The sequence below is a fragment of the Rhinolophus sinicus genome, chromosome 8 (genome assembly GCF_057876585.1).
Source record: "Rhinolophus sinicus isolate RSI-liver-muscle chromosome 8, RSI-T2T, whole genome shotgun sequence".
Taxonomy (NCBI): Eukaryota; Metazoa; Chordata; class Mammalia; order Chiroptera; family Rhinolophidae; genus Rhinolophus; species Rhinolophus sinicus.
The window spans coordinates 80,735,639-80,761,789 of record NC_142508.1 but is presented as its reverse complement, the minus strand read 5'-3'; the positions used below and the strand labels follow the sequence as shown (position 1 = coordinate 80,761,789).

General features: G+C 50.6%; 1 protein-coding gene across 6 annotated transcripts in view; it reads right to left on the bottom strand.

Moving 5' to 3' along the window:
* The window catches only part of ZNF536 (zinc finger protein 536), a 383,307-nt gene extending 357,454 nt beyond the window's left edge, over positions 1-25,853 (bottom strand). For 4 of the 6 annotated variants that reach the window (XM_088800388.1, XM_074314979.2, XM_088800385.1 and 1 more), the window contains exon 1: positions 25,266-25,853. The gene's annotated coding sequence lies outside the window, so the exon portion shown is untranslated. Of the gene's footprint in view, positions 1-21,669; positions 22,004-24,516; positions 25,134-25,265 lie in introns of those variants that run through there. The other 2 variants (XM_088800386.1, XM_088800387.1) reach the window with 2 other exon arrangements.
* Between the last annotated feature and the right edge of the window lie 298 nt (positions 25,854-26,151).

Sequence of the window (26,151 nt, the reverse complement as noted above, 5' to 3'; positions counted from 1 at the left end):
ACCCACTAGAGGCTAAGCCGAGATCATCAAACTCATTTCACGTAAGACAACGAATTTAACCACCCGTGACCCAATGAGTGAGACGTTAACACGCGATCCAGCAACCCTAACCACTCCAAGGTACATCACCTTTACACAAAATAACCCATTTTCAAGACTTTTCCGTCCAGGGCTAACTTTTTCAGATCTCACCAGATGGCAGAACATTTCAGGCTCAGGCTTTCAGCTCAGACGATGATGAAAATCATTTCTATGGAGATCAGGCTGCCTCCAGTCACCATCTTCTATCAAGCCCAAGTGAAACCCTCTGTCACTAAAGTGAAACCACAGAAACAAAAGCATTCCGCTACGCGTCTGCACCATCGGTTAAACAAATGTCACATTTTCAATCCACATTCCAGAGGAGGCTGGAGTGATTTTTTTTTTTTTTTTAATTTTTCAAACAAGAACAATCAAATTTAAGACAACACTCCGGAAGAGAGATAAAAAAAAAAAATCAAAGGCTCTCTACCCCAAGGCCGAGTGTGTGTCCCTAACGCACTTGAACAAAAGGCGGCCGTGCCCCCACCCTGATCGGTGCCGTCCACATGAATCTGTGGAATTTAGTGTATCTGACAGTTTCTCTCAACCACCCATAACATTCTTTCCTGTCTCACTGGAGCTGGCAAAGGAGAATTCTGTAATTGAGTGGTACAGAACATGTGCCCTCCTTGCTGGAAGATGACAGATGGATTATAAAAACTTCAAAGCACAGCGTTTGGAGCACCAGGGGAGAGATAGTGGGTATTTGAACTCTCCGTCTTTACCCAGGAGACAATGGCACTCTGACATGCAGCATATATCAAGGAATGGTGTAACTAGATAGACATAATCTTTCTTTTGACTAAGTATTTAACATTCTGTTAGGAACAAGTTTCAGCCTGGCTAAAGTGAGCTCATCTCCATGCTAATCGTCATAGTGCAATGGTGACAGAGCCCCCCCCCCCCAATGTGGTGAAATCAGTCTTTTTGCAAACTGATTTTTTTTTTTTTTTAAAGAACAGGAACAGCGTCTGCTGTAGGGAGAAAAAGAGGAGAAATGAAACATCGGGTCGGGATTAGTGTTTTTTCTGACTCACTAATCTGATGAAGCTTTTATTTGCAGTCGTGTCTCCCTCCCCTATGACTCAGGGAAGGCCCTCACACACGGCTCACGAGCCGCATGCCACCAATCGCCCAGCTCCAAGCTCAGCCGTGACTCACCTGAGCCCCCACGACCCCAGAAACCAAGTGTCCCCCAAGTGTCCAACACCTCCCTGCCAGCCCTGTCCACCCAGGGCACACGCAGCACAGCCAGTAGGCGCGCAAGTCACAGGTTCTGAAGGATACGTTCAACGCTTGCTGGATCATCCAGCCCCACATTTCAGCTGCAAAGAACAAATCAAAACAAGGCAGAGATGCAATTCATAAGCACATTTTAAACCTAAGCTCTGCAGTGTAGCATGAGGGCAGGGAACTGGCTGCTGTCGACACAGCCCCAGTGGCAAACCAAGTCCCTCGCCCCAAAATACTGCTCCCGCTGAATCGCACACTGCAAAATGACTGGCGTTGATATGATGAATTGTAAGCCCAAAAAAACCTTAAATTTTCTATGTCTCTTAAAATTTTGATAGAGACATAAAATGGCTTATAGAATTCTAATTATAGCAATAGACTTCAAAAAATGTCTCAATGTCAGAGATTAGTGAATCAAAGGCACATTTTTTAAATCAATTCTTCCTTCTGAATATTAACAGTATTTATCATTCTTACTGCCCTCTGGAAACACCGGCTAAGGCCCTTGTCCACACTGGATGAGGAGGGTCTCCCTGTGGCCATGAGGCTGATGAAATGAGGGGTCCCAAGGGGTGAAGACGCACCTATAGGGCACGAGTCCCAACTGGGATGGGCACTGTGGGCATGCCTCAGTAACAGATGTCACACCTTCCCAACTCTCCACTGCTCACCATCACCATCACCACCATCACCACAATCACCACCACCATCACCACCATCACCACCATCATCACCACCACCATCACCACCATCACCATCACCACCACCACCACCACCACCATCATCACCACCACCATCACCACAATCACCACCATCACCACCATCATCACCACCACCATCACCACCATCACCATCACCACCATCATCACCACCACCATCACCACCATCACCACCACCACCATCATCACCACCACCATCACCACCACCACCATCACCACCATCACCACCACCACCATCATCACTACCACCATCACCACCATCACCACCACCACCATCACCACCACCATCACCACCACCATCATCACCATCACCACCATCATCACCACCATCACCACAATCACCACCACCATCACCACTATCACCACCATCATCACCACCACCATCACCACCATCACCATCACCACCATCATCACCACCACCATCACCACCATCACCATCACCACCATCATCACCACCACCATCACCACCACCATCACCACCATCACCATCACCACCATCATCACCATCACCATCATCACCACCATCACCACCATCATCACTATCATCTCAAAATATTCTCTACCTTCTTCAAAGTACCACAAAATAAATGGAGTTAAAATTCAATGACTTTTATGAGCATCACAGCAACTTTTTAAAATAATTAGATGTTCTAAATGTTCCCACAGTTGAGAATCCCCCTCCTCTCTGAGCCCTACATAGGAACAATAAAATACTTTGGAATATACCAAGCTGATCCACCTTGGATCTGACCAAAAATCTGCCTGTCTTGGTCTCCATCCCACCTCGACACCTTAGCCCTGCCATAGTGCCAACGAGGGTTCCCCATTTTCTGGGCACCTTTATACTTGACTGTTAATGCTGTCAGCTACAGGTGTCACACACTTCATGGGATGCGTATGGTTGTGTTTACTCAAAGAAAGGTGAGGCACGTGTCTCTCAAGTCTATTTAACACAGGTAGGCATAAAACACACTAAAAGTCCCAGAGTTGATTTGCATGGGCCTTGAGAATGCTGTTGACCTGAAGGAGATGGAAGGGACAACAGCCTCATGTCCCTACCCCGTGACACATGTGCCTGCCTCTTCCACACCCTGGACCCTTCTTCAGCTTTCTCTGACGCACCACAGGGCCATGGGGAGATGGTGTGTCGTCATAGCCAAAGCCAGCCAGGGCCACCAAAACTGTCAGGGAGTGCTCCCTAAAGGGAATAGGAAGTGTTTTTTAAAGGTAGAAGAAGTTAATAACTGTTGTTGCTTTTTTAAGTTCAAGGCCAAACTGTCCTTTGAATGGTCAACAAAACGTTAAGAAGCCTGTTTTTAAAGGGATGGTGTCAGCCTCTGTGTCAGCTCCTGCTCACACTCGGCTTCTCACGGCTTCTCACCATGTTATAGAAAAAGTGCGCCGACAACTGCAAAGCCGGTGCCTTTGCCGCCACACCCCCATAACCACACGTCATCCACTAGCTCACGCAGATTTCTACTGTCCAGTCAGTGAAGAGGAGACAGCGCACAGGTGACGCCACCTGCATCAGACATGGCCTCTGGTTGGCCTCCTACAACGCAGACACAGGACCGCATACAGAACTGTCCCCATCCTGATCCCTGACACACAAGGTGACCCAGAGATGGCTTGGTGGCCAGGTGCTATGCTCCCTGACAGCAGAGCACCTTAAGTGTCCAGGTGCGACTGACCTGTGGCATGGTGGGGAGTAGATCAGCTCCAAACGTTCACCAGAGAGGCCACTAAGCAAAGCTCTGGGTGACATGGACAGACCACGTGCCTTGAAGACTCTCCCAAAATGCAGCGACAACAACAACAAAATGAAATTGCAGTTTTAAGTATTTGACACTTGATACCATTCCCTCAAAAAAAAAAAAAAAAAAAGGATCAAAACAGAGCTGGGAAAAAAATCAGAAATAACTGTCATTCCATTTACTATGTGCCTTTGGAATCAGGGGAGCAGGATGTCAAGGAGGGAGGAACCGCAGTCGTTTAAGTGTCCCAGGAACCCGGAGCCCTCAGCGGGGCCTGCGTCCACATGTTACTTGAGCGCTCAGGCTGCAAAGCTCCAAGCCTCTCTTAGAAGAAGCAGCTTTCCTCCTCTCGTCCCGGCCCTAGCAAAGCCCTGCTCTGCTCACCGGCCAAATCTATCAGCCCCACCAGCCTCTCTCCCCAAGACCCTTTCAGAGCCCAGTTCCAGCAAAGGGCAGGGAAAGCTCTTTAACAAACCACAAGAAGGCGCTCCAGAGAGATGCCCCAGGGACTTGCCTGAAACCCGAATGTGACACCAGCTCCTGCTACCCGAGGCCCAGGGCCCCAAGAGCTCAGCCCGAATGTGTCACAACAATGTGACACAGCTTTGCATCACCCACTAATGTCTATGTTCCCTGTACATGAAACATGGAGCCAGAATCCAGAAGAGGGCACCGGCAGGGTCTTTGAAGGAAGCCCGCGTGAGAAAGCCCTTTTTAAAAGTGCGTTTTCATCGTCCTCTCTTACAGTGATCTGCTGCCATAGTGGAATGTAAACACCACAGGAATAGACAGAATCGTGAATTAAGGATTTGGACGCCTTGCTTTAGAAGTAATCTTCAAAGAATGCACATCCCAAACATCAGAGTCGCACAACAAGGCTCCGAGCTGCTTGTGACTGCCTGGAAAACGGCACAGGTCACACCTATTATTACCAGTTGGGTCCTGAATTGCTTTTAAAAATCAATAGAAAACATGTTCTTACATCTCGCCTACTTGGCAAGAGGGCAGATTCAGAAAGTGCTTGTCTTTGCCCAGAGAAGAAACCATTTAAAGGCTGTCCCCCCAATATTCCAAGCAGTGGGTAACATAGGAACTAAGTTGCTGGTGATTGGTGATCGCGCTGTCAGACCCTTCCCCAGGAAAAGTGACTGGACGCTGCTGACCCTGGCCTCCACCTCTACCCCAAGATGGCACAGGGCAGCCAGTGCCATCCTCCAGGGCACCCAGCAGCTCCTTCTCTCTCTGTTCCTTGACCAAATCTCAGTCATCACAGCCATGAAATGAACAGCACAGTGAGAAAGGGATGTTCTGTGGGCAGGGGTGGGGGGTTCCCACTGGCTGCCGCCCTGCCACGAGCACAGGCTTGGTAAGTGACCTTGTGCTCTGAGCTCCAGGCACCTTGTTTGGAAAATGAGACCACGCCCCGACCTCCCAGGACTTCCGAAGACCTGGCGAGAAAGTACCGCGAGGTTTCCCTTAGGCGTGCCCCAGCGAAGTGGACAGCGGCCTTGCCCCCCCGCCCCCCGCGCCCCCTCGTTTCCCATGTCCAGCAGCATTAGTACGTGTAGATGTGCTGCAACATTCATTTCCAACTGTCTGGAAGCTCAGTGCTCTGCCCTGAGTCAGTGTTTTCTGAGGAGCGGAAGGGAGAAGGGCACTTCATCCACACAGCCAGCTTCTCCAGGGAAACTCGGGCAGGGCCTCCCCAACGCAACTGCGAGCCCACAAAACCAGCCGGTGTGCTTCGGTCCCTCTGACACCCAGGGCACTTTTAAGACCAAGTGTGTGTGCACATGTTAATTACGCACAGCAAAGACCACGGGGCGAGACCCACCCTGGGCAGGAAACTGAGCGCTTTTATTTGGCACGAAATGGTGATTCGTTCTTCCTGCTCAATGTCACCAAACTTCTGGGGAGGGGTGCAAAAAAGGCAAAAGAACTATAGACATCCATCTGCTCAAGGGTTGTCCATGCTAAGGATGAATCTAACAGAAAGAAGGTGGCCTCGGCAGCAGTGCTGGCCAAAGTCGCAGGTCACAGCCTCTGCAGAAGCACTCGCAGCGCCCAGCCCACGTGCTCCGTTAGGCGTGATGAAGGGCGCTCCTACCTCACGTGGAATGAGGAGTTTATGAGAGGAAACCTGAAGAGTGTGTGTCGATCACCTCTGCTCACTGGCACTGCACCTTTCTGAAAGAGCTCCCCAACCTCACCCACAGAAGCCTGAACACTTATTAGCCACCCAAGCTTAGACGGATGTGTGTTTTTGTTTTCTTCTGTTTGAAGCTACACATTCATAAAATCATGGATGAGGCTGTCGATAAAGGGTGGTAAGTCCCTCGTCATCTTCTGCCATTTTCTGTTGGGTTGGATTCAAACACCAGGCCTCAGCAACCATGCGGCTCCTGCATGAACACAGCCAGTCGGTTCTGCCTGGTCTGGGTGTCTGAGGCGCCAGCAAAAAGTCACAGTGGCCTGGGGTCAAATAAAGGGTGTGTGGGACTCCTACTGCCCCGAGTGGAGCTTTCTGATGTTGTCACCTGCCCGGCAAAATGAGAGGTCCTCAGGAGAAGCATCTAGAGTTACCCCTGTGGTTTCTGGCCAGGAATACTCTGATTGTACAAAATGTCACCAAATTAGGACAAACCGGAGAAAACCAAGTAGGCAATAAATACGTTTTGCTAATGTATAACTGCTTCGCCAGGTTTTCAGAAACGGTCACAGCAGAACTATAGAGGGCCACCTGGACCAGCCCGAGGTCCACGGACAAACGTACCATCTCTAAAACTGGATCCTCAGGGCGGGGCCCAGGAATCAGAATGGTAACAAGCCCCCCAAACCATTCTTTTGTCTGCCGAAGTTCGAGAGCGATTGGTCAGGCACATCTTCCTCATTTTACAGATTTAAAACAAACAAACAAAAAACACCCAGACTCGGCTGGAGTAGTAAGTCACCCAAGTGACAAACCAAGCAGAGGTCAGGGCTCAGGTCTGTCTCTCCACCCTGCACTTGGTCTGAACTGGACACTGCCAGCCACGGGGCCACACGGTGGGTACCCAGGAGTGCTTATTTCATTTGCATTCATGCAATCAAATAGCTGAAACACAGCAGTTAAAACAGGAAGCTGGAGACGGGGAGACCCTTGGGAGAAAGGCTGGGAGGCAGACATGACCACGCCACTGCCAAAATCCCGATGGAGAGCTGGCACAGCCAAGTTCCCCAGCCCTCTGTTGGGAGGTGGAATTCCCTCCTTAATTAGAGGCAAAAATTCCCCAAGAAGCAACCAAAGGATTTCCCACTTTACCTGATCAAGGAGCACATTCATGACGACAACGTCACTCCCCAAAAGTTTTGGCTTTGCGTTTCAAGCTACCCACCCCGGTACTTTTACAGTCTTTGTTTTTTTGTTTGTTTGTTAATAATTAGCAGACTTTTTTACTCATTGAATTGCAAAGGTAAAAAAAAAAACAACTAGATAGCAAATAGTTTTTAGCCCAAGAGGTCTATAAATCACAAATAATTCACTGGGAAATTATTTAAATCTTTTCAAAGGACCTATTTCCTAGTTCTCTTCTGACGTTTACTTTAATTACTTTCCTCTCCCATCTGGAACCCCTGGAAGGTACCGGACACCCTGTGCGTGCGGTGGCAACAGTGCAAGGCTGGGAGGGTGCAGGCGTGCTAAGGGAAGAAGCTGTCCTGAGAAACGGTAACCATGTTTCTATTTCGCTCACAGAGGAAACAAGTAACGGACGGTGGAGAAACGTTACGCAGCGGGAGGATTCTATGGAGCACACAGGTGACATCATCATTCCCAGATTCAGCCCATCTTTTCTTTTTCTGTGGAATTCTTGGTTGTTGACTTGTCAGGAGAAGGAAGGCGAGCATCTCCAAGGCTTCCAGAAAACAGACTGCCCGGCATGTTAAAGCGTCCCAAGATGGCAGTCACTTGGGCAACAAGATGTGACATAGGTTGAAAGTCCCCTCTCCCCTCTGCAATCATCCTCTGTGATTCGAGTGTCTTGTTGAAGCCAGTGGGGTTACTCCACCTCACTCATCAGTCAGATGAGCGCCTCACCAATCAGGGAGTCAAGACGGCATCTCCTCCAGGCTCCACAACTGCTCTGCCCGGGGACCCCCATCAAGAGCTGCCTCAGCGACTAACGAACAACTTGGTCTGTGTTAATCAGGGCCCCACACAGCTGGCTCTCAGCAGTGACAAAGAACAGACGAGGACTCTCCGTGCCCAACGTACTGATGTCAAGGGCGAGCCCATGGTGCAGACGGCACGGCTGACGTGGGACAAGGTGCACGGGCAGGGACGGCCCAAGAGCCCTCCGTGGCCAGAACAAGAGCCAGAAGAAACACCCTTGACTGAGCAGTGCCCCACCGGGGAGAAAACCTTTGCAATAACACTAATACATTTTCTATAGACAACTGCCCTTCTGAATTTCTATCATATCAACCTCTTAGGACTGAGGACCAAGCCAGAGCTGCACTACCATCTCTAACAAGGGACAACGGACGCGTCACGGGATAGCGTGTTACATGATGCAACATTGTCTCAAAGGGTCAAGGGCAAACTCCCAAATCTGTACTTTTCCTTAGAAAAGTAGTATCCTTTCAAAAAATATTGACTCATTGGCTGCCATCGCAAGTCACTGTTCTAGGTACCGGAAGTTGTGTCATCCAGAAGACGCAAGGGTCTGGCCCTGGGGTCTAGTTCCAGTGGAGGGAGGCAGCCGGGAATGCTAACAATTGATGGAACCTATAAAGGTAAATCCTGGGAAGAAGATACACCAGGATGATGAGCTAGGACGTAACAGGGTGACTAGAGGGAGGCAGGACAGGAGGAGTGTCTCTAAAGAGGGGGCATGTGGATGAGACATGAGGGTGAGCAGAAGAGGCCAGGTGAAGGGTTCCAGGCAGAAGAAACAGCGATGCCAAAGGCTTCGAGTGTGACCAACTCTAGCACGTCCAAGGACCTGAGACGAGGCCAGTGGGACCAGCGCCTGGTGGAAGAGAGAGGGGCAGATGGGAGGTGAGGGAGAGCACGGTCGACATGATTGGCCCACGATGGCCCATCCATCAACCTGAGCTTATAAAACCCTCCTCCAGTGGATCTGCGCCTCCTCACCAGCTCAGTGGCCTCAATTCCAGCTTCAACCTGTGCTAAATCTATCTCATGTGGTCGACTGGCATTTTCCGAAAGGAAAGAAACAGCTGTCTCTTCAAAAAAACAAAAACCTCTGGGCACCCCCAAGGCCGGATGGCACTGCCCTCTTTGCAACTGCTCAGGTTGGGTCATATCTCTGCCTCCTTTCCAGGCCAGGTGCTGATCAAGGTGTTAATTAGCCAGATCACCCCTAGAGGGAGAAGCATCCAGAGGACCGAAAAGCTTCAGGGGCAGTGAGCAGGGGAGCTGCTTATCCAAACAGAGGAAAGGTGAGGCAGTAGCAGGCAGGCATCTGAGTTTGGAAATTCTTTTGTAATTATGGCTTTAGTCAAGAAAATGCACATGAGTTCAGGATGATAAATATTAGCATGCTTCTCCAAGTTCAAGTGAGTTGTCGATAAGACAATTAAAGCAGCATCAATAATATGCACTGCATGTTTTTATCTGCTGTTCTAAATCCCAGGCTTTTGTGATCTCTGGAAAACAAAGGAGGACGGACGGTGGTGATACAAATACCTTTTGCACAAGTCAGAGATGCAGTTTGGCACTAATGGAACAGCACTGTACCTGGGGGGTCCGGCTCGGAGTGTGCTAAGCTCTGTGTGAAGAATGTGGGGCACTCAAGAAGGGGCGAGGCAGAAAGCACGGCGGCAAAGGAAAATTAGCAGTCGTGGTCTGAGGCGGATCAATCGCTCCCATCACGTGGGCCCAGTCAATAGGAGCCTGAATAAGTGACAATCAGTCCTCAGAAATCAGAACCTCTAGAAGATTCTTCTAACTGAAGAGCAAGATAAGTGAAACTTTGGGTGAAATTAATGATCATGAGTGAACGTGGCCTTTAAGAGTGAGTGTGTGTGTGTGAGTGTGAAAAACGACGGGATAACGATCTCCAGACACACACCCATACACACATACAAATTCATTGACATGAAAAACCCTGTAACATTGTGCTGAACTAGAATTTGGAGTGGACCGTCTCTTGAATACAAATTGCACATGGCAAAACTTTTGCATTGTTCCCTAAGACAAAACCTACACAATGCAATCTCTATACATCTGCAGAATCAAAAATCATTTTGCTCCAAAAATAACTTGCAAAGCATTATATGCACTGGGACGAGGGGAGACATTAAAACTACTATTTGTTGGCACTTTGTGATTTAGGATTGAAGACAGAAGTTTTCTCCAAATTAATGAGCCAGACATAATAGAACCCTGTCAAAATATTGATTTTATTTTATCCTACCTATTGTTGGCACTCTTCTCTTAGTTGGAGAAAAGTATAATGTTTTCATTAGAGTTATCATTTGTTATTATTACATTATTTGCTACTTAGAATAGAAAAGGAATCTTGTGTCACTCTTCAAGATTAATCTAGAACAATCCTATGGAAAGTCATGACAGAGACTGAAATAAAATGCTAATGCTTCTTGGACAATTTTTACTATAGACTAAAATATTTCTTAAGAGGAAAAGAACTGTTGGTTCAAATTTCATAAGATACATATACATTTAGATCTACGTTTATATACTTGGGTAAAATATTATTCCAACTAAAGCTTAGAAATTCCAATCATTATCTCCATGCTGACACAGATTACTTGGTAATAATCAAATTGATCTGCGGACAATAACCAACATATATTCACAGAGCTGAACAGAAAAAATAGGGGGGATACTGTATACCAAGGTCAATTCCTTTATTCTAAAGAATTATTTTTTCTAGTGCCCTTAAACACTTTTCCTCTTAATTCATCATAGGTTTTTGCTAAGAAAGGGGAAATGTTTAAGCAACTTTTCGGAAAATGTAATAAAAGTCATGCATTTGTTTCCATAATTTTTCTACTGAGTCATTTACATTTTAATATTTTACACAGAAGTTACCATGATGTGAAATACGATATGTATGCAGGAGCATTTGGAATGTTTACAGCTATTTAATGAAATTTACTTAACCATTTAAAACCAAATGATGAGGAAAAAAGTTCAGTATCCTGAGAGCCAGGACATACTTCATTTTCCACTAAAAACTTAAATTTGATGTAAAAGTTACCATTATGATCGTGTAAGGAATGAATCAAAAGGTCCAGGCATGAGACGGAAGCGTGAGCTTGCAAAGCTCCACAGCAAAGGTCGTCCTATTTGGACCCACGGGTGACATAAACGAGTGTCTGGCCACCTGCCTGACACAGGCACACTCAGTGACAATAGCACAGGCGGGAGGATGGGAGGAAACATGTAACATGAGGCAGGAGAGGAGCTTGGAGAAGCTAAAACAAAACCCAGGATTTACTCTCTCCCCTGACACTACATGAGGTCTGAACAAGTGGAACCAAATTAGGCACCAGAGAGCTGTGTAGCCAGGGGACACCCCTAGAGTTGGGGTGGGGGACAGTGGCAGAGTGGAGCCAGGCATTACAGAGCCACTCGTGAATTTCAACGGAAACGAGAATTAACCGAGCTTTCTCACTCTCTGCCTTTGCAACTCACTTTGTTTTCTAACTTCTCTGTGTGCCCAGCACAACACACGTGCAGTGGATGTTTGCAGAATGAATGAATGATTTGTATGGGAAGAGGAATGGATGGAGAGGCGGAAGGAAGAGAAGGCCATGGCAGCCAGGGGACCCTGTCCCGCAGGAAACAGCTCGCAGCCGGCTGTGCTCACAGCAAAGTGAGGCAGCAGTCCCCACCAGCAGACACCTCTTCCCCATACAAAGGACGAAGACCGCGCTTTTCCTTGGGGACCCATGTACCCCCAGCTCGAGCCGCCCTAGCCCTCCTTCTTCTCCTCATATCATGAGGATCTTGCCAACCTCAGGGCCTCCGCACATGCTGTTCCCTCTGCCTGGAAGTCTTTCCTACCCTCTGCTTGCCTGGCCCTTGGTCCTCGGAGAACACCACTGACCACCTAGTGAGGAGGGAGTTCCCCACAGCCCTCTGTTCTCCTTCAGTCTTCATGGTCACAGCTGACGTGATAAATACTGTGTCTCTCTCGTGTGACTGTGCCTACAGCTGCGAGAACCATGGGTGTCAGTCCCCCGCTGTGTCTAGCGCAGTGAGTATCTGCAGGAGGGACAAGTCTGAGAGTGAGCTGCAGAGCACGGTGGCACTGCTGAGACAGATGTGAAGGCAGGAGTGTGACAGGACAGCAGCTCCCACTGCACACACCAGCCACCTCAGGAAGAGACAGCAAACGAGGCCAAGTCTGTCTGGACCCGTTCATCTCCAGAGAAGGTCCAGGCCAGATGTGACGAGCCCCAGTGCAAAGGACATGTGCAGCCCCAGGTCACAGGCACAGGTCCCATTCAGAGAGAGCCCAGCACTACCCTCTACCAGCTGCATGACCTTGGGCAAGTCACACCACACGGGTCAGCCCCCTTCTCTCCATCAAAAAGCAGAGAGTGTCCTAAGGATTAAGTTAAATGATCTCTTGCATCTCAGAGCCCAAGGCCGCTGTGTAACACGCACGCACTCAATAAATAAATGCCGGAGGGTTATTCACAGGACCTGACCTTCCTTTCGAATTTCCCCCAAGAAGCTGGGACCTTGTCTCTTAAAATGACATCTCTAGGACATCCTACTTTCAAAGAATGGCTGGCACTTTCTTTCTGTGATAGATTTGGAGTCCCCTGCAGGGAGGGAAGCGAACCCAGAACCCCATCCTACAGGTGATGGGGAGGTACAGGCCTGAGGTCCAGCCCCCCCCCCCCATAGGGGCCTCATCTGAAAGCGTGTCCGCAGGATCAGTGTGTTCATTTTATTCTTCATGCTCACGCACTGGGCTCCCGGGGAGTGCGGGCCAGTATGCAAATTAGATGCGACTCTGATACAGACAGGTGTGTGTTTAATCTGGAACCTGGAACCTACGGGATTGTCACTGCTGTCACGTGCACTTGGTTCTTAATACAACAGACCCAAAGTGACCCTGCCCTTCTTCACAGTACCAACCCTGCCTAGGACACAGGAGGACTTAATACATATCTTTTAAAAGATTGAATGAATGAATGAATGAATGAATGAATGAATGACAGTGCCTCCTTGGGGTCTTTGACTCTGATCCAGAGAAAGGAAGAAGAGCAAGGCCCATCTCACTCTCATCTAGATTCCAACAGCCAGTAGGCTCTGTGTGTGCGCGCGCATCCTGGAAACCTGGTGCTAACATTTGAATGATTGGAGTGAGAATGTTTGTTTAGAGGAGACGTAAACCTCACCGCCACCTTGTACCCCTCCGTGAACTCAGCTGACCCTTTAAAATGCATCATCTGAAACATATAGGAAATCAATCCACGGATACTCACTGATCCCCAGGTGAGTAACTCCCAAGACGGGCCAGGGGAACAAAGGAGGACTGGGGCCTCACCACCAGGCTTTGCCAATGACCAATGCCCACTACTTTCGGTGGGGTTTTCATTTCTAAAATATTTAACAAAGTGTCTAAAACATGTAAAACTCATAGCTGGCCATTTGTTGAATTGCTGGTCTCTGGACTCATTAATTAATCATTTTTCTCTTTTAATCCTGATGACTCAATTATGTCGGAAGAATTATTCCAATTCTACTGACGAGAAAACTGAGGTTGGAAGCAGAAATGCCCTCTCACAATCAGCTGGTAACTGGCGGAGCTGGTCCCGTCTGAATGGCCCGAGTACGTTATCTCTGTGTCACACGGCTTAACAACAAAACAGAAAAAAAAAGGCTTCTAGCTCTTCCTCATTTACAAACTTGATGTTTCCAGCTCAATGAAATCAGCATCTTAATCATGGAATGAGGGAGGGAACATCCCTAAAAATTAAATTATGCAAAAAACTAACTTATAGATATTGATAAATCAAGCAATGCATGTACGATGTAACCCTTGCAAAAAAAAATCTAATTAGCAAATAAAATGCACACAAAGAATTCCCCCTTCAGTCTCCTCCTCCTGGCGTATGACAGTCAGTGGAAAGTGTACAGCTCCCTGGTGTGGATCTAAGGGTTAACAGGAGCTGAGGGCAGAGATTAGTCAGGGGACAGCCCCTTGGCTCCCCCATCCAGCAACCACTCAGTTCGCTGGCCTTTCAGAAGCAGACGGACAAGCACAAACGTCTAAACGCTGAAACACACATGATCATAATAGAATTTTGCATTGGATCCTGCTCAGCCCTCTAATTCCCAGAGAAGGCAGTGCTCCCGTCCCCAGCCTCCCCAGGCCACCTGGCCCCTTCACAATGACCTCCATAGGAGGCGACCTCTAGCAGAAGTGAGTCAAAGAGACATTCCAACTCAAAAGTCTGTCCTGAGGAATGAAACAGCTGGAAACTGCTCATTCTTTAGATCAATGAACAAATTATTTTATTGAAGGTGGTATTTGGAGATCACACACAAAAATTACGAGATTTTTATCTGAGCAATGTCATCATGTAAAGGGAGAAAGTTTTCTGGGCAGTAGACCCCCGCGGCCCCCTAGACGCACACATAAGCCTGGCACTTTTCCCCTGAGCAGCCAGGCTCCTGATCCAGGCAGAGCGAGCAGGCTCCTGTCAACCCGAGACATGAGGGGAAACGCAGGCTCAAGTTGCTGCATCCGTGAGATAAAAGGGCAGAGTGTCAAAAGGCAGCCAGCTCTTTGGGGAGGGTTTTGAGAACGGCACAAGCTCTATTATCTGCACTGTATTACTTGACCTCAGCAGACAACCATCATGAAGGAATAAACATGCCCACAGGCACGGCACACACATCCCCCCAAAAGCCAGGCCTCATCGTCGCTCATTACATCACAGAAGCAGTGTCATGGGAAATGCCAATCAGATGACCAGATCATGGCTGAGCCCATCAGTTGTCACGCACTTAGAAAGCTACTGTGTCTTCCTTGGGGTGGCAGCTGTTATGAAAGGGGAAATCGCTACCTTACAGCTTTAATCAGTACATTTGTAGGTGACGCAAACGTTTGTGTCATCTTGTCTGTTTTCTTCTGCCTCCAAAATATGCTAGATGAGAATTTTTAAATGAAACTAAAATACTGATGCACCCCCACCAAACATTAACAAAAGCTTTTTCAATATACTTTCAGAGTGCGTAAGTGAAGGGTAAAACAGGTGAAAAGAGAGAAATGCGGGGCGGGGGGGCGGAGGAACTGAACAAAACAAAACAAAAAACATACAGAAAATAGATATTAAGTTGTCAAATTCATGATCTCAGAAAAGAACTGCAGACAGCGCCTGACTTTTTGCTTAAGAAGCGGTGCATTCTGAGTCCATGAGAGTCCAGGCAGGGCTGGGGCTCCTCAGGCTCAGAGTGACAGGTGCAGAGAGGCTCTGCAGACCAGCACAGGGGCAGGCCTCCGCCATCGGACCAGCGCGGGGGCAGGCCTCCGCCATCGGACCAGCGCAGGGGCAGGCCTCCGCCATCCCCTCCACCACCAGGAGGTCCAGCTTGGCACAGTAAATCCTGCCCTGGGGCCCTGTGGCCGCCTGCTCCCTCTCTACAGTCTCACACCACACTTTCCCACCTTTAAACTCTTCTTGGGCTACTGGCACGGCATTGCCACCCATCAGTGCCAACCCTCTTTGTGTGTGGGTTGGGGGGGAACACTTGTGAATAAAGTTTCTCAGATGTTGCACTGAGTTTAATGAGCAGGCCCAGCCATGTTTCATCAGTGACATGCTCTCTGCTCCGTGCAGATTCCAGGCTGCTGAAATAGCCACTTGGCATCAATAGATTAAAACCCCCAACCAAACTGGGAGCCCTGGCCGCAAAAGCAAAATAATTAAAGCACTTCAGCTGTAATTTCAGTAAGATTTCTCAGCCCTTTCAACAGGCTTCATAGAAGTGACAGCCTTTCTGTAGTAATCTGGAAGACTTTGCCTGACTTGACTTGAACAGATTTGAATCGAGAATTAGAATTTTCAGAATTTTTTACATGCGTGTGCCACTTGTTTCTCCAGCCAATAAAGAATTCATGTTTCTAGATATTTTAAAAGATAAAATTAAATAATCAAGCTATTCATATTAAATTTCATGTGTAATATCTATGTGGTCTGAGATCTGTTTGCTTCTCTATAATTGATACAATTTAGCTGATACAGTTTCCAAATATTTTCTCCCTCTTGGAAACAAATTTACAACGATGCATATGTTCTCCAAGTAGCAAGTTCCCGTTTACATTTTTAACTTTCGCATTAAAGGCAAATTAATGGGACTGGGAAGGATGGTTTCTGTCACAGTCCTTCCTGTCTGAGTGCTGCACGAGGAGGCGGGCGCACAAGAGGTGAGCAGTGTGGGCCGATTTTAATCCCACTGGGCACGCGGAGCTGTGTGGCTGCAACAAGTTTCCACAGCCCTCAGGCTGCCCACTGGTGCAGGTGCGCTGAGGGGTGGCCTTCACTGGGTTGTGAAAGGAGTAAATAAACGAGGCATCCAGGGTGCAGAACACGGGGCCTGCCAGGAGCCCAGCACCGGACGGCGGCCGCTGCAGGAGGGTATGTGCTGGCCACCTCCGCACACCTACAGAGGTGCCCGGAAACCAGGGGCACAGTCGTTCACTGAATTACTGCCAAGCCCTCCGGTCTAGGCCTCCATGAACCAAAATCGCACCCAAGTAATGGAAATGACCCGGGAACCTCAGCGTGCAAGTGAGAACATGAGTATCATGACGGCTGAATGGGTGTTGCCGTGATTAGTGTCAATTCTGGGGATGCGATCGGTTGGCTTTTACGACGTAAATAGAGCTCCTTTATCCTGTGCGCGTGCACATGTGATTTGGTAAAAACAACAAAAGGCTAAAACATCGTGAAGGGGGCTCATGGTCCCAAACGGATGGACAGAGTGATAGCGACGTGTGCGATGCAGCCATGGGAGCTGGCAGACTGGCATGGGGCTGCAGAACCAGCAGGGAGAGGCAGAGGCAGGAGAGGAGCCCGCCTCGGTCACCAGAGACCCAGCTAAACGGGGCTCAGGCAATCAAAGCTGTTATGCCTTTATTGAAACCTTCACGTCCATGTCAGCCCAAGCTTACGGGGATCATTTTTCCTGCGTCAAAACGGCACTTCACTATCTCACTGTAAAGCCACAGAGTTAGAACAGGTAGGTGCAGAAAAGGGGAAGCCTACACACTGATTTTCCTTCCTGCATCTCTTCATTCGTTTCAGGCGTCTATCTGTGTCACCTTCCTGCGGCCACCCACCTGGAGGTCCTTGCTTTGGTGCCCTGGATCTTGTCTACCTGCCCATGAAGCCCCCAAGCCTGGCATCAGGAGGCTATGGATGAGCTCCCTGCGTCGGTGAAAAACATCACAGGTGACTTGTGGGGAGTGTGCCCCCAGGACGGACAGCTGGATGCAGGTCAGAAGGGGTGCTGCACAGCAGAACACAGGGTGAGCATGCCAACTCTAGAGGCAGACTGGACAGGTTCCAATCCTGGACACACCACCCACCCACCCCTCTCAGTGCCTGGGGTTCCCTTCTGGAAGCTTGGGACAAATACAGCACCTGCCCTCATAAAGAGGGTGCAAGGATTAAATGAGTAAAGCGCTTAGAACCCACATCTACCACAAATATGCCCCAAACTAACCACCATCGTCACCCTGCCAGCAGACGCCAGCTTGCCTCAGCTCAGAGCCTCAGAGCTGTGGCTTTCCACTTCTTGGTTTACATATCCTGGTGGGGGGGACCCACGACACAGCTGTCACCCACAGGGTCATTTTCACAGTGTAACGGATAGAAAAAGTCAGCGCTGAGCCCCACCCCCTGCTCTTCCACTGTGGGAGTTCTCCCTCCTCTCAGACCCCACCCGTCTGCCCCCATTCGGGGCAGGGCCCAACCTCCAAGGATCTCAGGGCATCGTGACACATCTGTCTCCCCACAGACCCATGCATTCCCTGAGGGTTGGCCTCCCTGTGCCCCTTGAGACACCCAGGACAAGGCCTGGCACATGGAAACTGTGGGGAGCCTGGTGTTCCCTAGGGAACATATGGAAACGTGGGGAGACATGTTTGATTGCCACAACTGGGGAATGCTGCTCGCATCTAGAGAGTAGAGGTCAGGGGACTGCTACATACCCTCCAACGCATAGGACAGCCTGTATGACAAGTGGCTCAAGTCCACAGTGTCACTGCTGACAAACCTGGTCTAGAGAAATGATGCTCAGGTTAGCCCAACCAGAAGCCTCATCCTGCATCTCGTGTCTCCGGGCACATACGACTGACCTCCAGCGGGCTCAGAGGCTCTGAAAAGCCAAGTGTTCACTGCCCTTTGTATCAGCAAAGACCCCAGTATAAGAGAAAGACCAACGATCTACAATCATTTTTTAAAAGTAAAAGTGGGGGCACAGACCCTCAAACAGCCAACGGAGCCAGCCGAAACCAGCCCTGATTGCCACACAAGGAAGCCCCATGCCAGACAGTCAACAGAAGCTTGGGGATGGCATAAACTGGACAGGGGGGCCCCGCTCCCACCCTCAGGCACTGCTGGGCTCAGGCCAGGTGGCTTGCTGGGGGGCCCACTTCCTTGAGGCGGCTTCCAGCCATGTCTGCCTTCATTTGGGAAGAAAGGTGATTGAGAAAGGTGGCTTCCAGTCCCCGGGGGCCCTTTCTGAGCACTGTGTTCCCTCCCACCGCCACACACACTTACAAACTTACTAATCGACCCTGGGCAGTGCAACTGTGGGGGAAAGGAAAGCATCTCAGAACAGGTGCCTCTCTCAGGTAACACCCTCCCAGCACACGCTCCTACAGCCAGAAGCACCCCAAGCGAGGCCCCAGTGGGCCACTCCCTGGCTTAGCTCCATCTGACTGCACACAGGACTCCCGGGCTCAGCTCGGCTGCTCATCCCGCGAAGGGCACTCGGTGCCAGCAAAATAGCCCAGACCTGGGCAACAGGCTTCTCCTTGACAGAGGCCTCTCCACCAACAACTCCCAGCCAGGTACCACACGGCCAGGTAAGACATACAGTGCGACCCCTGGCCCTGGGACTGCTTCTTCGCCGGTCTGTCCGCAGCCCTGCCAGGGCGTGTCCTGGAGGGAGCACGCAGAGAAAGCCCCTGTTAGCAGTGAGCTTGTGCCTGGCTTCTAGACTCCACAAGGCAGCCTGCACAGCCTGGGAGATGGCGTCAGGTCTCACCTGGAGACACGATGAAACAGGCCTGAGCACTCAGCTGCTCTGGGTCCTGACCGAGAGGTCGGGGACTTGTGTCCTCAGCAGGGACAAAAGGTGACCTGCACAAAGCTCACTTTTGCTTTTAAACTTGCATCAAGTCTCACTTTAAATAATGCTGAGAACAAAATGCAAGCTGATATTTCAGCTTACTTAAAAGGCTTATTAAAAACACTAAATCCAAAGATGTTAAAAAGCTATAATTGTCCTTATTCAAACTGGAAAAATAAATCTATTTGCTTTCTGCTTTTATGAACCTCTTCTAAAAAAAAAAAAAAAAGTTCATCTATATTCTCACGAGCACCACTGCTGTCATTTCCTCCCTCCCTTCCAGGCACTTTAAAACACCTGTGCCATTCATAGCCACCTTCTGAGCAAGAGGAACTACATTTAGGGAAGGCTGATATCCTTATGCCACAGATACGCTTGTCTTGCTCAAAAAGAAAGACGCAGTTCAGAGTTCATTTGAATGAGCTCGTGCATTTTATAGTCTGAGCTTCGGGAACTACCTCTGGTTATCTAAGGCAGCACAGACGACCTAGGCGGTCAGCTTGCTGAGGCTCAGCCCTCAGTCGGCAATGATTCCACATCTCACTGCTGCCTCCAGCACCCAACGGGCAACCGCGCTTAGTAGGGCTGCAAGTGCTGGCCACCTCCCTGCCCTCTCCCTTATGGGGTCATTGGCGTCCGGCTGGGACCACAGCAGTGTGAATGTCCCTTCCTACCGGCCCAAAATCTTCTGTGAAGACAGCCCCAGCCAGCAGTTAACTTGCTGAGTTGTGAGATCTCAGCCTGTCAGAAGTGAAGCACCCCCAGCACAGGACAAGATGGGTTTTCAGAGCAGTGGTCCAAGAGAAAAAAGCGCTTTCTCCAGGTTTTCCATAATTACCACTTATGTCTCCAGGAACTACTTCCCCGAACCCAGTTTAGGGTGAAAGCATTTTAGAGACTTTCTCTGCAAATGACATATGAGGTACTAACCTTTTTTCATATGCCCAGATGTTAAGTTCATTTTCATCACATTTATGCAAATTTCATTTGAACAGTAAATCAAAAGAAGTCTTAAATCATTGTACACTATTTAAAAACCCACACTAAATCCGGTTTACTTGCAGCGATATTAACATAAAGTCACAGTTAAGGGACTGAAGGTAGCAAGCAGCTGTCACAAGCCCTTCTTCCATGCAATGGTCCCAGAGAGACCCAGGGGCCCAGCTATGTGTCAGATCCAAATGCCTCTGCCCGGTCACAACTGCATTCAAGTTGTATCAGATTAAGTGTGTTCTGGAAATCCAGGCCTTCTAACAGTTTTCCAAACTTTGGGCAAACAGGGGTCCTTCAGTCCAGGAGACTGTCATCCATGTCAGTGTCTGAACAGAGGCCCTACAAAGTTCACAGGCAGGGGCCCAGTAGTGGGGCTTCCTGCAGCTCTCTCCTCCTCTGGAGGGGAGTGAATTCCTGGGGCCCCACCGGCCAGCACTCATCCAAGCCTGGCAGCCGGTGCTATCCTCACCAAGCAGATCAGCCCGCAGTTAATGGTGGAATCAGGAGACAGTTGCACTCCCTATCAGAATGACATCATAACTAAAGCAGCCTGCAGCCAGAAGCCCGAGGCTCTCCCAAAGCAGAGGCCAGAGGGCTGCCTGGGGCGCCTCCCTGTGACTCCCCAGGCCCCAAACTCAGTCCCCTGCCCCTACCAGGAGAGACAGTGGGCAGAGCCTCTAGCAAGTTCCCAGGGAACAGGAACCAGGGTGGCAGTTTTCTCCCACGCAACTGAGTTTTCTCCCAGGTTCTGAACACTGCAAATAATAATAATAATAATAATAATAATAATAATATACTATGTGTTTTTAATAAAATTTGAGGTACTATAAAACCACTTTCCTTATCAAGCACGGGTCAGTATTTTATGAATGCAGCGACATTTTGGCGACACCATTTACGGCATTTCCAGCAGAATTGTCAATCTGTCGGTGACCCTGTCTTAGGCAAAGAAGCTGCCGTCTGGGAGCATCAGACATAAATGATGCCAGGGAAATGGGAGCCGGCTGTGGGAGCTCTCCCTGCTCTTGCTTGGGTTGCTGGTCTTTCTTTTTAAAGCACAGGCGACCACACACACACACACACACACACACACACACACACACACACACACACAGAGCCAGGGACACAAACCTTGAAATAATGGGGGAGGAATTTGGCTACTAGCTGCGCCCATCGCGCGGCGCGACAAGCAGCCCGCCCCGCTCACTCGCTCGCAGCTCTGCCCTCCGTGGCGGCAAGGACTCACTGCCTGCCCCGGACCCGAGGTGCCCAACTCCACGGCGCCCCAAAGATCCCGTCCTGAGTTCCCTACAGGTACGCGCGTGGCCCAAATGCCTCACCTGCCCCGAAAAGTCAGCAGACCAAAAAAAAAAAAAAAAAAAGAAGAAGTTGCGCAAGCTGCCAGCCTGGAGCCTAGGAGCCTGCGGCTGCCACCCTCCCGCCAGCGAGCAGCCCTGGGCCGAGGCCGCCTGGCAGCGCGCGGCTCCCCGCGCCTAGACCGCCAGCTCTGCGCGCGAGGCCAGGGCTGGGCACTTACTTGGTACCCGCTTTTGAGCGTGCAGGTCTTCGCGGCTTTCACTTGGGTTTTCAAACAAGTTTCAGGGAGGAAGAAGGAGGAAAAAAATCCAATTATGCAAATAGGCTCCGGACTGGGAGGCGCGCGCTGATCTGACGCCTCTACTGCACGAGTTCTCGGAGCAGCCCCAGGCCCGGCAGATTTATGGGGGCGCGTCACGGCTACGCCAGGTCCCGCCGCCCGAGCATCGCGAAGTTAATTAAAGCGGTAATGTCCACTTTCCCGGCGACCCTCCGTGCGCGGGTTTACTGTTTCACCGACCACCCTGACCCGGGCTGGGCGGGGGCGCTCTCCCCCAGCCTCTCTTCCTCCCTCTTCCCGCTCCCCCTCTTTTCCCCTCTCTTTCTACCCCCTCCCTGCCTTTTCCTCTCTTTCGTCTCTTTAAGTCGCCTGCCTTCCACTCTGAACAATGAACAAAGATGTGAGTGATGGGAAAAGATCGCCCCCTCCCAACCCCAGCAGTGAGCAAAGCCGGTCTGAAAGTAAGAATCCAGTTGCTATTATCAAACGGGAAAGAAAACAGTGCATTCCCAGCTCCCCACCCCCACCCCACCCCCATACAAACAGGCACACGCGCGTGCGCTCACCCCCCCCCCCAAGTTCACCTAAGCCCTGGCTGGAGACGGGGGCGCCAAGGCCAGGGCTCCAGGGGCCGCCCAACTCGCTGGGGACACGGGAGACCAGGGTGGCAAGCATTCAAGCCCAGTTCGTTTCCCGAGGCCCTCTCCGCCTGCCCTCTTACCCCTGACCCCCTCCCAGCATCTACACCGGCAGGCCAGGCCCGGCGGCCTGAAGCGCTCAGCAAACGCGGCCCCTGTCGGATTCCCGCTAAACTGCACGGCGGCGGCAGCCGGGAGAAGGCGCAGGAGGAGCCCCAGGCCAGCCCGCGCGCTCTCGCCCCTCCCGGCCGACTGCCCCGCGCCCGTGCCCGGCCGGCCGCCCACGCGCACCCCAGCGCCACCACTGGCGCCCCTCGCCTGAACCCCGCAAGCCCCAGGACGCGGCGCAGCCGCCGTATTTTCCGCTAAAGTGAAAATGAAGGCGGCTGACAAATCACGTCTCCTGTGAGGCGCTCGTTAGACATAACAGTATCCATCCGGCAAACAAAACCCAGCCGGGCTGCGGCCGGACCGCGGGGCGGGAACGGCCCAACCCCTCCTGGGCCCCCCATGCCGGGCCACTGCCCCCGCGGTCCCCACCCCACCCCAAATGATCAGGGTGAGGGCCACGTTCGCCAAGGGGCGGATAGTTGGGACGCTCACAATACCGATGTGAAAAGGGGGGACAACTTTCCACCTGTCCCCAAAGAGAGCCCTGAAGGAGTTTCCTCGGAAGTGTTGGGGGTGGGGTAGGGACAGCTCTCTCCCTACCCCGCACCCCCTTTCCTTTCTTTTTTCTAACTTGCCGGTCCTTGCGCGTCCACCTTCCGCTTCACATATATCCATCTATACAGAGATATCTATATTTTAAATTATTTGCAAAACTGCAACAGATGGGCGCATCGAGATCTGGACACTTTCCTACCCATCATCAAAGACAAGCTCCCCCCCCCATTTTTTTTTTTTTTTTTTTTTTTTTTGCCTAAAATACATCACGGTCCCGCCTACGACTGTTTTCCTCCTTTCTTCATCTTCAAAAAATGTCTTGAAGCAAACAGAAAGGTTTATCAGCAAAGATCACTGTCCCCCCCCAGCCATACATCTGGGGTAGGGGGGTCTGTCCCCCCACAAACTGCACTCTTCCCAGAGGCCCTGGGCCCCCGCTCCCCCTGCCTCCCAGCCCCCGGGCCCGCACCCCTCACTCTGCCCGCCCTCATTTCCGAGGCCAAGCTGACCGGTTCCCTCCATAACCTGTTACTTATTTCCTTTTTGATTTTTATCTTTGGCCCCAGGGCCGACGCTGGGCTGGGACCGGTGCTGCCGGCACCGCAGCGTGTATCGGTCGCGGGTGCCGACCCTGGCACCCCGGCCTGCCGCGCCCCCGCCTGGGCCTCGCGGGGCTCCCGGGGCGCAGAAGGCCAGTGAACACACAAAATGGCAGGTCTCCGCAGCCCTGGACGCCCGCTACTTTCACACAGTGTGAGCATCAGCTAACTTTGATTTTTTTTTTTTTTTAAATTACAAATTACCCTCTGTCCCCCAGGCGGCGGGCCGGATCCCGCAGCAAGCTGCCAGGGGAGAGAGGGAGCAAGGGCGTCCGCGTCTCCTGCACCGGGGAAAATGGGGAAAGTCACTTGCGCAGAAGTTTGCGCGGTCCCGGCCTCCCCCTCCCCATCCGACCCCGGACCCCTTCGAAAGTTTCTCGGGGCTGAGAGCAGAGGCGCGAGGGCTGGGCGCGGGTGGGGGGCGCGGGTGGGCCGGAGCTGGGCTGGGGTCCCACCCGCGCCCGGGCGCCAGGCCCTGCGACTCCTTTTCAAAGTAACGGTCCCAGGGCCGCGGGCGGGGGAAGCAGCAGCCCAGGCGCGGGTCCTGCTCGCCGCCGAAGTTCGCCAGCGCCATGGATGCCCAGCCGCTGCCGCTTTCTCGGCTTCTTCCTCTTTTTTCCCCCCCCGCTGACAGCTTCTCTCGCCAACGTCACCACCACGGATATTTAATTAGACCGTATTTTTTAATCGCGATGGGGCGAGAAAGAACCCGGAGCAGGCCTTGCCGCCCAGATGGGGAGGGGGAGGGGAGGGGGCTAAGCCAAGAGTCCAAACTCACTTTGCCACCTCCGGACACGGGGCGCCCCCACCCACCCAGCGCGCCCCCCCCACCAGCCAACCCCCCAGCGCCGCGCCAGAGATCCCCCCACCTTTGTTTTCCTTACCTTAAACATTGAGACGCGGGCGTCGGGAGCAAACTCGGGCACGTAAACGGAGCGTTGTAAAAGATTGTGTTCAATGAATAATGAAACATGTCCACATGATTGACTTGATCATTTTCCGGGGCTGAGGGGGGACGGGCGCCCTGCTCGTGCGCCTCGCCCGCCCGCCCGGTGGAGCCCGGCGCACTGTCCCCAGCCCGGCCGGGGCAGGGCGGGCTGCATTTTCATCCGCCTCTGCTCAGAGTCGCCCCGTTCATTGATACTCATCACCCAGCCCCGCAGACATCCCCGTCCCCGGCTCGGCCTCCCCCTATCTGGTAGGTGAAATGCATTGTACCATTAAAAACGCTCTCCATTGTCGCCCTGGCATAATTCACAGCAACTAGATAGGTCTTGCGGCATTTAGCTTTGATGAGCCAGAGACTGAACCCTTGATATAATAATCTACAAAGAATGGTGTGTGATCGTCCATTTTTTCTCTCTGTCTAGCAACTAAGAAACCATTTAACACAGCGCAGCTTGCTTCTGACCTTGAGCTCATGTAAACACACTTATTAAAATCTATCTATTCTCCAAGAGCTACATTCTGATTGTCAGACTCGTTACTGAGACATATATCAGCCCCTTCGCTTGTCACTACTTTGCATTCCTGCCTTTGACTAAAGAATTTTTTATCCAGCCGAGAGGGAGAGAGATTGCCACGGAGGGAGAGGAGAGACGGAGAAGGGGTGAGGAAAAAGCGTAATTCTTACCTGCTCCTGAAACTATTTAAAGTCTGTTTCTTTTCTGGGGGGAAAAAAACTCCCGGGTGAATCTCGGTGGACAGCGGGACGCGGAGAATCAGTCACAGCCAGGCCGTTTAAGGGAGTCATCAGCGATCAAATGACGTTGATCCGCGCTGTAACCTTGTGGCGTATTTAATGTAAATAAGGCAGTTATGTTGCCAATCGCCGCGATACAAACACGGAGAGGTCCTCAGCCTCGCCTCCCGCGCCTGCCATTAGAGGCGACTTTATTTACAGACACTATTTAGGAGATCATGATAATTCTAAAACAATACTAGTGCCAAATGATTATGAAAATATGATTTTAATTAATCACGTAGTAGGCAAGGAAATTAGCATACGGTAATTAAACTTCCAGAAAAACGTCACGCAGGTTCTCTGCCTTATGGGTCCAGAATAATCGTCACGCGGTGGGCTCCAGGACTTAATTATTAAACAAAATAACTTTTTAAAGGCAACTTTGTAAGTGCTGGTCCTCAAGGCAAACCTTTGGTAAATAATACAAGGTAACAAGGTAGAGAGAGATGTGAATGATGCCTGAGGTTGGTTTCTGTGAAGCAGGGAGAGGGGGAAGAAGGGGAAAAGCTGAATAATGCAATTATACATTCTCTGTCCTAGAGTTGACAAAAGCTGGTGCCTCAAAAGCCTCTTTGTTATGGGATTATATAATGATCCTGGTGTCATTATGGGGAAAAAAGATTCAGTAATAATAATAAAAGAAGTATCCAGATACACCAATGAGAAGCTTGTTTTAAAGAAAAAGACTTGCATGTGACATTGGGGAATGTTAATAGCAGAAAGACAGGATCCAAAAGAGTTGACAAAGAGAGAGAAAGAGAGAGGGAGGGAGGAA